General features: G+C 38.9%; 1 protein-coding gene across 1 annotated transcript in view; it reads right to left on the bottom strand.

Moving 5' to 3' along the window:
* Nucleotides 1-15,722, bottom strand: part of LOC148349724 (rho GTPase-activating protein 7) — a 109,480-nt gene that overhangs the window by 75,340 nt on the left and 18,418 nt on the right. The window lies entirely within an intron of this gene.

Below are 15,722 nucleotides of genomic sequence, written 5' to 3' on the forward strand. Positions count from 1 at the left end.
AGCAAAAACACCTGACAGAAGGCTATAAAGGGCAGCTAGAGGAGGAGAAATAAAGGCCACCCGGAGATAAAGACATCTCCTTGGATAGGAGGAGATGGAGGAGTCACTTGAGCTGACAAAGATGATGAATGTACAGAAACACTAGCACGAGGCACTGGTGCAGAAAGGGTACACTGCTCATGATCACAGGGACACAGGGAAGCTAATAGAAGAGATCTTCTCTTAATGCCCAGGAATCACCAAATTGGAATTTCTGTAGCTCATACTTTCGATCAGCGCACACACACACACACACACACACACACACACACACACACACACACACACACACACACACACACACACACACACACACACACACACACACACACACGGCGCTTAGACAAAACTTTCAAATGTTTGGTTGATTAATCGAATAATCATACACAGGGTTTGTACACCTTTTACTTGGCCACCATTCAAGCACTTTCAAGGCCATTTCAATTTTTCCAATAACTTCAAGGGACTTTTTTTCTTTGGGGGGGGGGATTTACTGAGACATCCTCTTTTTCTTATAGCACATAGTAATAGCTCAAAATAGCAAAAGTTATCTATGATGAACCATTGTTTTGGGTCAATGGGCTGTTATAAACTGACATGAATTATGCGGTTCTGCTTTAACAGTACATGCATAGCGCAATACAACACATTTGTTCACGGACACAGAAAGGGCTTTATAGGTGTTGGGTAATAATTGAGTTGAATACAGAAAAAATACAAAAAAGAAATGAAGTACTCTATGCATAAAACACAGAAAAATTAGCCAAATTTAAACATGTTTTAATGATATTGATTGCTCCTAAGCAGAGTGCACTCAATCTTTTAATCTTAGACTGCAGATCTTTTGCTTTAGGTTTTACTCATTCAAATTGATTTATTTTTCATTTTATCATTTATCTCTGGCGCTGAAGATATATTTTTAATCTTTATTTTATTTTTTAGCATTTTCATGGATTTTGTGTTTTTGTTCAACTTCAATCTGTTCTTGTTATTAAAAGCTAAAATTGTTTTGTATTTAACAATTTTGTAGATCAGTGAATATTTCGATTTATGTTTAAAGTGGGTGGCTCGGTGGATGGGTGGTTAGCGCGCAGCCCCACGGCGCGGAGGTTCAGAGATTCAAGTTCAGTTACCACAGCCTCCCCGTGTGGAGTTTGCATGTTCTCTCCCGTGCTGGCATGGGTTTTCTCCCACATTCCCAAAATAATGGATGAATGTTTAATGTGTTTTTCAGGTATCCCCTGAAAATATGAAATTACGAAATAATGTATTGTTTGGTGCATACATTTTTGATAATATTAATATAATATCGTTAAAGAAAATCAGCCCTTTGGAAGTCAAAAGAGACTGCTCTCCTCAGTGAGCGAGCCAAAAAAGCTGGTTTTCTAAATAGAACTGTCATCTTGGGGATGACCAGTAGAGGGCGACGATGCTCAATATGACATCTCCATAATGTCAAGCCACCAGGGCAGGCATGTCTGCATCATTTTCACGCACTTAAAAAAAAAATCATTCATTCCGTGTTCTATAAAGTCAGGCTGCCAAGAAACATGTCAATGGCAACAGTTTCAAGCATTTACAAGCACCTAACCCAAAATTTAAAGTATTTTCCTGACATTGAAAATACAACATTGAAATTCAAGCTTTTTCAAGAATTTAAAGCACCTGCACACAATATATGGATGTTCTCATTTCAATCAATGCCAAAACCCTACAATAAAGGGACATAGTGCTTATGTATTGCCCCCTAGTGTTAAAAAAACTTAATTAAAAACTTTAAGATTTCGGAGGTGATGGACCTATGTGGGGGAGGCACGCCTTGGAAGCATGAGTCCCCAGGAAGAGGGATTGTATTTAAATACAAAAGAAAGTTTTCAGTACACAAAAACATGGGTTGACTAAACAGGGAAATGTCCAAACCTAAATAAGTTGAAAAACCGTAACTGGAAAATACATGGAACAAAGTAACAAATAAACCAGATTCAAAACACAAACAAACCTGGCATTATTAAGGTGGAAATGAAATGACACACCAGGATGACAATGGCAAAAGAAATTGAAAATGACAATGACCCAACTGTTTGCTGGTCAAAATGTCCTTGCAAATGGTTCAGGATATTCAGGTGTGTGGTGATTGGACACACCTGTTCCCAGGCAAAAGCCCGGTTCGGGCCCTCTGGTGGTAGGAAGCATATTGGACCCTAACAAACATGCATTTATTAAATAATTATAGGTCAAGTTATTTGCATGCATCTTACATAACATAAGGCTCACTTAGAAGGATCTGAAAATTGTCTGCCATTTTGCTGCTACAGCAACCGTAAACAACAAAAACCTCTTAAAAGGCTTAGCAGAAAAAATAGAAGAAATAAATATACAGTTTGGTCAAAATTCTGTATACATCCTTGTGCTTTTTAGCACTTGTTTTCCATTAACAACACACTGCAACGACATTTACTGGTAAAAAAAACATTGTCACTTTAAAAAATTATGAAAATATAGTTATAGTTGGCCCACAAAAGAAAGTACATGTTGACCAGCTCAGTAGCCTAGATGGTAGTGTGCCCGCTTTGAGACTGGGAGGTCGCTGGTTTGCGCCTCGGCCGAGTCATACCTAATTGGTAAAATGGCGGCGCCCTCTGTTGGCTGCGGCTGCATCGGCTCGCTATAATGGGTCAGGTGTATCGACATTTCGTTCTGTGTACATTGTTACAAAGAATGACAATACAAAGGAAATTATTATTATTATTATTGTTATTTTCAAAAAATGTGATGTCAGGCTCAAACCATTCTTTGAAAATAAACTCTTTTAAGGGGATACAAGTATACATCTATAGTAAACATAACCTAATGATTTTTGGGAAAAAAATGATATGTGATTATTATTAATCACATATCTAAATCTAATCTAAATCTATTGTATGTGTTTGTGTCTGGGTGTTTTTATGTGAATGCATGAATATAATTTTATCTCCAAGCCATACGTACTTATGAAAAGAGTTTATATGGCTTGCAAGCTATTTGTTCCAGATTCTGCCCAGAAGGGTGTGGAAATAAAAGAACAACAGCATGATATGCTGATAGTAACAATGATGTGAACAGTTCATAATAGTCAAAACAAGGAAAAACAGTACACAATAATAGACAAAATAATGAACTGGCATCCTATGCATACATTTGACAAAAAATAGAACTAACTTGTCAAATGCCGTTTACTAGGCTTTAACTTTCTGCAAAACAGGCTATTGTGGAAAGCAGGTAAAAAAGGACACAAAGAAAGTTATTCAATGATCTATAGGCCTGCTGATGCTACACTAAACTCAGGTACAACCAGTGCGAACTGTCAGTAATATCTCTGTGTATCATCCAAATTAATACAGTAACTACGATTTCGCTTCCTAAATGGCCATCTATTTCAACAAAAGAACTGATTCGGATTGTATATCTTTGTAAAAAAATGTAAACAAACAAAATGCAAATTAAGAAATGATGGATTCCAAATCAGTACCAGAGAGTAAGCCACCCTTCCAGGCAGCTTTGCCCCCCCACCCCTAAATTAGGCCGGAAAAATGCAAATGATCCTTGCCTCGTGCGATAGCGTGCTCTAAGAGGGCCATTTTAGCACAAATGCTCATGCTGCCGTGTTTTCCATTAGGGGAAGAAAATAATGGATTGATTCATGACTGCGAGGGAGGCGCTGTCAGAACAGCAGAAGACTAATTTAGTCAGACTCGCACGATTCCCGCGGCATATTTTCGCATTGGCAGATCCGCACCAACGTCTAGGTTTGGGAGGCTCGGAATAAAAGAAAACAATTATTCTACCCGGTGAGACGGAGGCTTCAACTTTTTTTTTGAGCCTTGGGAGTGCAACAGATTGCCACGCCACCTCAGGACCAAATGTAATTAAAGCCCCCTTTAACGTTATGCCCTCTAGATCTACATGAAAAGAGGCTTTGTGTTGAAGGAAATGTGAAAAAGGAAGCATAATGCTCCAAAAATGTGTGAAAGAAGTATTTAAAAAGGAGAGCTAATACTGAACTCTGTTAATCTGTTTTTGCAGTGGAAAATGTCGATTATTAAATAGGAGGCAGTAACGTGTAATCTGGATAGGCAGGGTTTGTGTCTTACTTGTCATCATGTAAATATAAAATAAAAAGTAGTTGTATTTGTTCAGTTTTTTTCTCATTTAACTTCACAATTTTGGGATTTTTTTCAGAATCGCTGAATTTTCACATATTACTCTGCTAAGTTACTGCAGATACAAAGTGAGGCATGCAAGTCTCTTGCCTTATAGTGGAGGGTGATAGTGAGACCAAAGATTCTAATTTGGTGCGCTCCTCATCCCCAGTGAATTGAATTAGTGATAGTATTAGCAAGCTCACAGCAAGTCAAGCTATCCAGCTGTTTCTTTGTCATAGCACCAACCTTTTTTTCATTATAGAGTAACTGTCACAGAAGAAAATAAATGAAATCAAATAGTATGTAAAATAAAAGTGATGTCTCCTTCATGTAAAATAGCTGAATTATATATTTAAGTCACAAATAATACAGTTGCATTTATACAGTGGGGCAAATGAGTATTTAGTCAAACACTAATTGGTTCTCAGCTGGAAAAGGGAGGCATGCTCTTTCCAGGTCTGGGATGAAATCCTTCCTCAAGTGGAGGATTTTTAGTATCTCGTGGTCTTGTTCACGAGCGAGGGTAGGATGAAGCGGGAGATTGACAGACGGATCAAAGCAGTGTCTTCTGTCATGCGGACACTGTACTGGTCCATTGAGGTAAATAAGTTTGCAATACATTAAAAGATGAACCATTTTGGTTCCTAAAATCTTTATGCTGTGTATAAATAAAAATCTAGACTATTATATAAATCGCTTATCCTCAGTAGGGCCCAGCTATCTTCGGGCAGTGGGCAGGGGACACCCTCAACTGGTTGTCAGCTGTTTGCAGGGCACGCAGTGACAGACAACTCACTCGCTCATTCCCACGTTAGGATTTTTTAGATCGGCCAATTAACCTGACATGCATATGTTCGGAATGTTGGAGGAAACTGGAGAGGCCGGAGGAAACGCACGCAGGCACGGGGAGAACATAACAACTCCACGCGGGGAGGCTGCGGTAGCTGGACTTAAACCCTGAACCTCTGCACTGTGGGGCTGTGGGCTAGCCACCCATCCGCCGTGCGACTGGATGGATGGATGGATATATAAATCCCGATTTGCGTGTGTGTGTGTGTGTGTGTGTGTGTGTGTGTGTGTGTGTGTGTGTGTGTGTGTGTGTGTGTGTGTGTGTGTGTGTGTGTGTGTGTGTGTGTGTCTGTGTTTTTGTGTGCTCATATATAGTTTATAGACTCCGAAACAGCTAAACAAATTTTTGTAAAACATTTACAAAGTAGTAGTTTAGGCCTCTTTGAGTGTTTTGGGATATGTACCCCCAATAAATACCAACAAAATTGATAAACTTCTGCTTTAATGTAAAAGCGCCTCTGAAGCAGCATGCAGTCATACAGATCTTTGGCGTTTCATACTGACTTCCTTGTGTTTTTACAACAAACCACAGCCCCAACAACCTTGATCAACTAGAATGCTCGGCAACGACAAGCCCTGCAGGGGCAGACCATTATACTTGTAGAAATTACCTCAAGGGGAACAAGGTTCAATTATTCAATTAACTTAAAAATTTGAAGCAAATAATAATATATCGATCGATACTAACCTGTATTTACTTAGAACGGATCAATACCGACATTTCCAGTCTTGCCCACCCCTACAAAGGATGCGTAAAGGCTAAATATAGCATGCAGTAGAAAAAAATGAAGTGAGCGGTTGTTTCTCTCTGTCTTATAATGCATCCCTAGTTAAAATTAAGAATAATCAATAAGCGTAGAGAAGAAAGCATATTGTAATAAAGCATATGACAAAAGTGCCTGAAGCTAAGCTCCTACAAAAATAATGACATAAAGTAGAGGAAGAAGAAGCATCCTGCAGTCTCCAACAATAAAAAAAAGTGAAGAAAGAGCCTCTCCCACATCACCAAAGCTGATCCCCAGCCAGAGAGCGACCTCCAAATACAAACAGCAGCAGGTTTGTTTTCAGCACCCTCCGCCGCGACTCCGTTACTCGCTGTTGTCTCAATCCACCCTCAGGCGAGAGTCTCTGGTTCATCAGCTTAGAATCGCAAATTAACTTTTCATTCATAAACAAGGTCTAATAGATTAACTGGAGGGGGCATGTCGGCTATGGTCCATATGTTGTTTCGAATGCTATGGCTCAATGCCAGTGTTGGGGCTAACGCGTTGCAAAGGAATACGCGTGGGAACACAATGATTTGAACGCATATTTTCCGGACTATAAGGTGCGATTTATTCACCGGTTGGACTGATAGTGAAATTATCAACACATATTTATCTCATTTGGGTTTAAACCTTTATTATTGGTTTTGTATGTTTTTCGTAGTGCAGTGGTTAGCACACTGGCCTAACATGTGTAATTTCCTTGGTTTAAGACTAGGTGTAAACATATGTTGGCCTGGAGAGGGATGAGCACCACCACAGGAAATGGTTCCGCTACTACCCTAGTAGTTAAGGGATCCAACACCCCATATAACTTAACATATTTTTTCCACACTAAACCGCACGAATGCGGCTAACCCTGTTTTAACAATTTAAACTTCTCCTTGTTATGTGTGGGACATTTTTTGAGGCGGAAAGAGGAAGTGAAGAGCTTGGAGGAGTTGTTTACCGGTAAAAGTGACACCGAGGATGATTATTTCATTGGATTTATTAATTTGGAGTGAGGCTAATAGTTTGAGCGCATCTTAGATATGCACGTACGTGTAACGTTAGTATACTGTGTGCTGTATTTTACTTTTATTTCAAATTACCTTTCAAAATGACATGTATGTTTTCGGTGTTGGATTTGATCAAAAAATTATCCCCCAAAACACGAGTGCGACTTACACAGATTTTTTCCCTACTTAATTATGTATTTTTACGCTGGTGCAACTTATACTCTGGAGAGACTTATAGTACAGAAAATACAATACTTTTCTCGGTCACGAGTACTGAAACGCGTAATAGATTGAAAAAAAAGGATCTCAACTGCTTTTACAATATAGTCCGCTACTCTGCAATTTACAAAGGGCAAATCATTAGTGACAACATCCACTTAACTAACTTCCACTCCTTCGCACACGATGTAACAAGAAATTAGTCATCACTAGAAAGTTTGTACATAGCTTCAGAGTATTGTACTTTACTGACTACAAGTCTCTCAGTATTATCTCCGTTGTTGCACCGGCCAAAACATGCATAATTCAAAAAGTAAAAGTATGAATAAGTCAACCTCCGAGTACAAGTCACATTATTGGGGGAAATTTATAAACACCAAAACCGACATCAAAAACATACATGAAAGGCAATTCAAACTAAAAATAGAATAGATAATACAGTATACCAACGTTACATGTTTGTGCATATCTGAGACATGCTTGTCGGTAATGATGTAACATATTAAGAGTTATTCAGATACAATAACTCTAGCATAGAGAACATGTTTACCAAACTACCGTCCTAACTCCAGATCATTAAATCCAATCAAGTACTCATCCTCAATGTCACTTTTACCAGTTAACAACTCCTGGTAGGTCCTGGAGAGAAAAAATGAAACATCTTCGACAAGTGTTCGTTTGCAAACTCTCGAGATTGCACAAGCTAGCCAAATAAATATGAAGACTTTACTGCTTTCACAGGTTGGTGTACACGTTTTATTCCATTCATTTTTATGTGGCTATTTTATAGCAGTTTTAAGTGATCAGCCTCATTGGGAGAATATACGGAAATTTGTAACGAGGTAATTTATTTCAGAGTAAGTCTCTTCTTACGGATGTCAGTAATCTGGAGTGTAACGTAATTACTTTTTTAATGGAGTAACTAGTAACTGTAATTACTTTTTCTTTCAGTAACGTGCCCCACAGTGCTTAATGCCACTGCAGGGATTGGAGACTGCCTGAGATAGACTACGATGGGTTGGGCGCACGACGTAGAATCGATCAAACAGCTACAGCGAGAAAGTCAACGGTGTGAATCTCTTCATCACGGCCCGTTTGAGGGCAAGCAGTGGTGGAAGGCGGTCGATATAAAGAGGTGTGAGCCAGAAGTGTAAGGTCCTTCACCTGCGAGGCCAAAACATGACCATTAGGCTCAAGTTTTCTTTCCAAACAATGTGGCCTACTAAGTCCTTGGACACCTTGCTTATTTTTCCACATAATACCCCATTAAAATTATATGCTCATTAACCGAACCTTATATAAAGTGTAAAATAAAAAAACATTTTTTTTTTTCAAAATCATATACATACATATATTTTTTTCTGCCAGATATGCAATTACATTAACCAAGATGTCTTAACTTTGATCATATTCTATGACTGTGTCATTTGAAAGAGGAATTTGGGATAAATTGTCTTCAGCCGCTTTTCAGAGTATCAGATTTTCCATCTTTAACATTACTGGCTTTCACCAATGGTTTGTGGCTTGCCCTGCGTTGTGATCATTTACACATTGACTCATGATGCTATGAGGATAGGTTTGTTAATGTCTATAAATCCAAGAGCAGGCAGAGTGACCCTATCATTCAATTGGAACCTTTTCATGTTTAATTCAGCAAGGATCGTGTTCTTATATTCCCCATCTCAACACAGCCTCTCAAAGTGTTCCTTGCTTTTGCTCATGCAAGGTTAGCGTTGCTCAACCTCGCATTAAAAATCACACGGATAGGATTCTAACTCTCATTCCGTTCTGTGATACATGAGAATTCACATTGAACATATTGGTCTGACCACTTTCTTTTTTTTCTCGACATATTATGGATTGAAATATGAAGAAAGTAATTACACAACTTACTGTGATGACATTCACACGTTGAATCATTCTTGATTGCGTTAAATTCCGTGCAAGACTGATTGGTACAGCAATGTCACATGATCATCTGCAGCTAGTAATGCCCAAGCTGGGCTTGTCATCACAAGACATGATGAGTCCGTGTGTCGTGACCTTTATAGCAGAAATTCCACCTAAATTCCACATGACTTTCTCACTGCACCTCTAGCGCAGGGGTCGGACACCTATGGCTATTCTTGAGTACATCTGGCTTTCTAAATAAAATAAAACTTGCAAAATTATTGACTGAATTGTCTAAAGCATCATGGGGAGGTGAGGGGGCAAAGTGCAAGCCCAGAAATCACTGACTAATTTGTGAATGGTCAAGTGTATATGTAGGGCTAGTTTCAACGACAGTTTACAGTCAAGAGGTTACACCAAAAGACCCCGTTTTGGCTGTGAATCACTAAATAATCCTTTATATGTAAGTTCATTAAACCATCTACGTTCATTATTGAAACACTTTTTGATGAAAACCCACAGGAGAAATTGTGAACACTCAAAACTTTTTTGACTGCGGGAGCATTAGAGTGGGGTGGGCTATACAGTGCATGCAATCCTGCGCCCCCGTGCCCAGCGCCGTCTACACTCTTAAGCAAGTTTGGTAGGGAGACAAACTTTAAATGGTATATTCATATAGGTAATGGGGCACAGGCTCTGGCATTATTATTAGTGAATCAATTTTATCAAATCATCAAACATCACCCAGTGAAATAAAATGTGCTGAAGAATTAGCTTTGGTCTGGCTAGCGGGTTTGGCATTTTTGTTTATATTTTTCTCAAAATAGATGGTGAGGTTCGTTAAAAAAACGATCGAAATATTTCTGCTTACACGGCTCTTTATGTCAAAAAGGTTCCCGACCCCTGCTCTACAGTTTGACCGAACACGGGTTGATAAACACTGATGTAAACAAAACTATGTCCCAGGTTATCCCAGGGGCCAACTACCGATGGGACATGCCTGGAAGACAGGGAGGCATCCAGGAGGATTCCAAGTATGATTCCTGGACCACATCAACTTGCTCCACCTTATTGTGGAAGAGGCCCTCACCAAGCTTCTCACTGTACTTTAAACCCAGAAACCTGGCGGAAGAAGCTCTTCAGTTTAGCCTTTTGATCTTCCACTACCTTCTGATCTTCCTCGTAACCGAGATACTTGAACTCCTCCCCTTGGGGCATGATATCATCCCGACCTTTGAGAGGGCTTGGGACCTTTTCCGACAGAGAACTGCTGATCTTAATCCCAATTCACTCTCAGGAAAGAATATTGGTGTAACTAGCCCGTTTTTGGGAGTGCTGAACCACCCTCAAATTCAACACAAGCACCCCCAAATTTAGAGCATGTTTAAAACTTAATACAAGACAGGATAAGCTTAAACATGTTGAAAAACGCTTAAAACAAAAATAAAAGGAAAGCAAAACAAAAATGTGAATGACTAAGCGTTACAAATTATGCCTAAAATGGTTCAGTCCATTTGATTTCTCCTACCGCTCTTGCTCCTTTTTCGCTCAGGCTAGTGTCACTTGAATGCGGCATTGCAGCGTAGTTTTCGGATAATCCAATGAGAGTTTGTTACACATAGGCTATGTTAAAAAACCATTTTACCACCATGACTTTATTATTAATAGATATTGATCCTCATTTTAGCTGCCATGAATTTAATGTAAGTTGCATTTGACACTCTGGATGGTCAGCACCCCCAAAGCTCTGAACTTAAAATTGACCCTGGGTGCGAACTCTTGAAGTATAAGATGAAGATGAAGCTATAAAATCTATGTCTCTTCATTTTCTGCACCGCTTATCCCCACCAGGGCCGCAGTGGGTGCTGGAGCCCATCCAAGCCATCTTCAGGCAGTGGGCTGTGGACACCCTGAGCTGCCACATAGGAGCTATAGAATCAAGTTGCTCTAAATCCCTTTATCTTCTCAATCCAAATTTTTAACCTTATCTGAAAACCATCTATATCGAGTGAAAACTAGAAAATCGTAAACTGATAAACTTCGTTGCCTGTGTGGCAAAAAAAAAAGTTATATAAATAAAATTAAAAAGAACAAATGGGGGTGCTTGTTATCAAACTTCTAGACAGACGGTTAGAAGGGCTGCAGGGTACAGATAGTCTTTTTTCCTTTTACAATTCAAGATACCTTAAAAATCTGCCAGCATAAAAAGACTGACATAAAAACATGAAACGCGGAAGTTGCTGATTGCTTTCAATTTTGTTGTTTACAGCCCCCCTTGTTTGCCCCTTGTCCTCAGTTGTAAAAGGTCACAACATCAGGCAGCATCCCCAAAAATTACTGACACTCATTTAAAATGCTAAATCGCTTGGAATTTTAGGGTCCATGGTTTCACTGCTCTGGAAGGAAATCCCACGTGGAATTCTCCTAACTGGATTTCTTTCCAGGGCCAATTTTTGCATCAAATCTACAGGGGGAAAGTTGAGTAATGAAACGTTTCAGTGAGCTTACGTCTTCCATTGAGCCAACTAACTGCAAATGGAAAACGACTTAACTGCAAATTGAATGTCGCCTAACAGGTGTCCACTGTGAGGGAGGAGAAGGTTGTCTCCCTCTCGGGGCCCAAACATATCGATACACAAAAGGAAAACATCATTCTTTGTCGGTTTGATACAGTGGGGCAAATACTCATTAGGTCAACCACTAACTGTACAAGTTTTACCACTTGAAAAGAATAGAGAGCCCTGTAGATGTCAACATGGGTTAAACTCAACCATTAGAGACAGAATGTGATAAAAACCCAACAGAAAATCACATTGATTGATTTTCAAATCATTTATTTGCAAATTATAGTGGAAAAAAGCAAGATTTGCAGCTGTCAAAGAGGTCAAACCTCTTTTAACGAGGTCTGACAAGGCTCCAATCATTACCTGTATTAATGACCTCAGTTAATCACACTCCAAACTCCACTAAGACCAAAGAGCTGTCGAAGGACACTAGAGACAAAATTGTAGACCAAATCTTCAACAGGTAACACGCTTAGTTTAATGAAATCCACTGTGGGAGCAATTATTAGAAACTACAAGAACACAATAAACTTTTGGTATTGACCAAAAACTTGTGTTCCACCATGATTTCCAAATGAATTATTTAATAATTAAGAAAAATATGTAATCTTCATATTCCCCCACCACCCCAGTATTTCTGTCATCATTGAAGATTACCCATATTGACAATAACAGTCCTCTCTATTATTTTTAAGAGGGAGAACTTGCACAATTGATGGTTGACAAAATACCTTTTTGCCCCCATTGTAATTGTGTCTATGCTGGGATTTAAAATGATAATTTTCTGAGGTTGCACAGAGGTTACTTTTTGTGCACTGTGCTTCCACCCCTGCATGACAGATGCTGAGTCTGCTCGCAGTTTTCCCCCCCAGCCTATCCTTTGTCCAAAAGCTAAAATCCCTGCTGGGCTCAAACACACACAAGCAAACTCACGTATACAAAGGACTAAACAGCCTCATAAAACAATATCAGATCATTAGCGAGCAAACAATCACAAACACATGATCCGCCTCGACATCTCATCTAGCTCTTATTAGGGCTGTCACCACATTTGGAACGTTGAATTTCACGGCGAAAGAACAGCAAATTAGGTCGGAAACAATATGTGCCTTTATTTTTAAGACTCCAGATTCTATTATCTTTTATCGAGGATGGACAAAATTAAATGTGTCTTGAGAAAAACAGGATGTTAGCGCATGGGTCCAGATGTAATTCGTTATGATGAATGAGCTGGGAAGTGCTACAAAATGCTATCTCGAGCCAAACCTGTTTTTGCCAAAGTCCTAAATTTAAAAACATTCAATTAGACCAGTGGTTCTCAAGTAGTGGGGCAGGCTGTCCTAGAAAAAAAAGTGCAGTTGCACCTCCACTACATTAAGGGGCAGCAGTGCTCTTATTGCCAGAGTGTGCGCTTGATTGTAAAGCATCTGCGCTCAGTACACAGAATTCCCGAGAGAATAAGGGTGAAGTGTAGACAAAATTGTTGCAAACTCTCCAGTGACCCCATAAAAACATATTTAGCGAGAATGAAAAGACAGTGAGAGAGAGTTGGAGATAACGAGGACAATGAAAGTGTCCGCAACGCTAAGACAAGGCAATTTAGCTCATGTATCAATCAGCTTCATTGCAACCACCGCGTTAGACGAGGAAATACTGATGTGCTTGCTATGCTTACAATTGTTGGTAGTAGACAGCATGAAGCCAAAGAGATAAGGCTGTCAATTAACAACATTATACCAACCTCACACTGATAGAAGGTTTTTTGTTTATTTTTCGGGGGACGGAAAAAAATGAGAAATACTGAATTACACCATCACTCCAAACCACATGTCAAAATCAAGGCCGGCAGACTCGATCGAGCCCATAAATAGGGTTCCTAATGCTCTTGAAATGACCTTGATTCATTGTTTTATCATACACCATAAATTACTTCTCCTTGAAGAAAGTGCTTTTGGTTTTATAGATTTTTGCTTTGTTGTTTTTTCAAGCCAATTATATCTAAAACCTTTTAGTTCAAATGAATGGTAAAAAAAATATGTTCATTTTTCCTCTTTAGTACATTTTTGCCACTTTTGTTCCTGTTTAAAATTCAAGATCACGGACAAAGCCATAAGAAAAAAATGCTTTATTCATGGGCAAGTACAACCTGACCGTGTCCGTTCCTCTCTAAGACATTTTTTTTTTCGTGTCGGGTTTGCTTCCCCGTGGTTGTGATTTTTTTGCTTTTCCCTTTCGCATCACTACAAGCAAGTAAATACAATACACTATGGTATGGTACAGTATGGTATAACTGAATCTTTACAAAGCACACACGATTCTGGACTGAATAAGGATCGAGAAAGCTATTGTGGGAGGGAAATCAGCTGATAGTGAAGTATCATTAGGGAAAAACAGTTACAGTGCATCATTACTTTCGACCTATTTGTAGTATACTGTATGGAACTGATTTGAATGGCTCCGAAAAGCTGAAAAACAAGAGTGAGGAATTTCTTTCTGTCCAGGTAAATCACTCACTGGCTTGCTGGAACTTGAAATCTGAATCCTGTACTTCTCTTCCATATGGATATTTTCTTATTTCACAGCAGGCCTGGGATCACTCTGCCATTTCACATCTGGAAATGCTTTTTTAATTTTTTATGAACCACAAAAAAAGAGAGAACCCCACATGATATCCTTTGAGATTGTAATTGAGACTGTGCACCTTATGAGTGGGAAAGTGAAGAAGCGGGGTTTTTTGTTTTTCAAACCTATGATAGCTGCTGGGGAGAAACTGGACAGTAACGTCAGGGCTACCAATGGGAAGAACAGCCCTTGAGCCCATTCAAAGGGAATTTAGTTGTTCCCTCTGGTGATGTGTCATTCACAAACGAAAGAGATCTTGGAAGAAAATGGCGGGAGCAGGCTCCCCACAAATCAGGAGCTTGTTTCTGTTGAAACTCTCAATCTCTCTCACTCTCTCTCACTCTCTCTCTCTTTCTCTTTTTCTTTCCCTCTGTCTCTCTGTCTCTCTTTCTCTCTCAGTCTGTCTCGCTCCTATTTTATTTTTTCTCCCTCTGTATCCCTTTTTCTCTCTTTCTATCTCAATCTTTCATTTTCTCTCTTTTCTCTCTTACTTTGTTAGTCTCTCTCTCTCTCTCTCTCTCTCTCTCTCTCTCTCTCTCTCTCTCTCTCTCTCTCTCTCTCTATATATATATATATATATATATATATATATATATATATATATATATATATATATATATATATATTTATATTCTCCCTCTTTCTCTCTCCCCTTTTTTTTCTTTCTATCTTATTCTTCAATCTATTCATATCTATTGTATTCTCACTCTTTCACCTACTCTTTCTTGATCTCTCTCTCTCTTGCTTTCCTTCTCTTTCTTTTTCTCTCTAACTTTAACTCTATCTTTCTCTATTTTGAACATTTACTCCCTGTCTCGTCCCCTCTCCTTCTCTCTCTCTCTCCCTCTCTCTCTCTCTCTCTCTCTCTCTCTCTCTCTCTTTCTCTCTGTCTTTCTCTATTTCTTGCACATGCAGGGGCGATTTTAGGTTCACAGCATTGGTAGGCAACTCAAAATGTTGAAAGAGCCATAATACATCCATCCATCTATCAATTGTCTTCCGCTTATCCAAAAGTAAATTTGCCCGAAGTCACAAAAAGACTAAAAGGCTTTTATAAGCCTTATAATGGATACAACGCATGTTGAAAGCATCAATATTAGTTATGTTCGCCTGACCACTCCATTGTAGGACACCTCCCCAAGTTTAATGTCATTACAATATAAATGCATTACAGTATGTTTAATGTCTTTAAAAACGTTAAATAAATGCCATGAAAAAAAATAAATTTTTAACATCATTTTTATTTTGATATTCAAAAAAAAACCAAAATGGAACGTGCATAACGTGCCCTTTATCTGGGCAAGAAAAGGTATCCAATAAAACATTGCATGCGTTTATAAAAATAAATCAACAGCCTTTTTGAAAGGTAAAGTAAATAAAATCACATTCATGCAGTTTAAGTTTGATTTCTCTGCAAAAACCAAACAAGTCAGTGCATGGGTAAACACAGCAGCATCCTCTTTTTTCTCAAAGCAGGCATTTTCGGCTCCAAGCAACAAAACATAAATAATATCCCCAAGTGTTATTCAAAATATATACTGATACGCTTGATAAAAACAGCTACTATGACTAAGGACAGCATTGTGCTCATACCCG

This window comes from Urocampus carinirostris, chromosome 17, assembly GCF_059441175.1.
Source record: "Urocampus carinirostris isolate Australia breed hairy pipefish chromosome 17, RoL_Ucar_1.0, whole genome shotgun sequence".
Taxonomy (NCBI): domain Eukaryota; kingdom Metazoa; phylum Chordata; class Actinopteri; order Syngnathiformes; family Syngnathidae; genus Urocampus; species Urocampus carinirostris.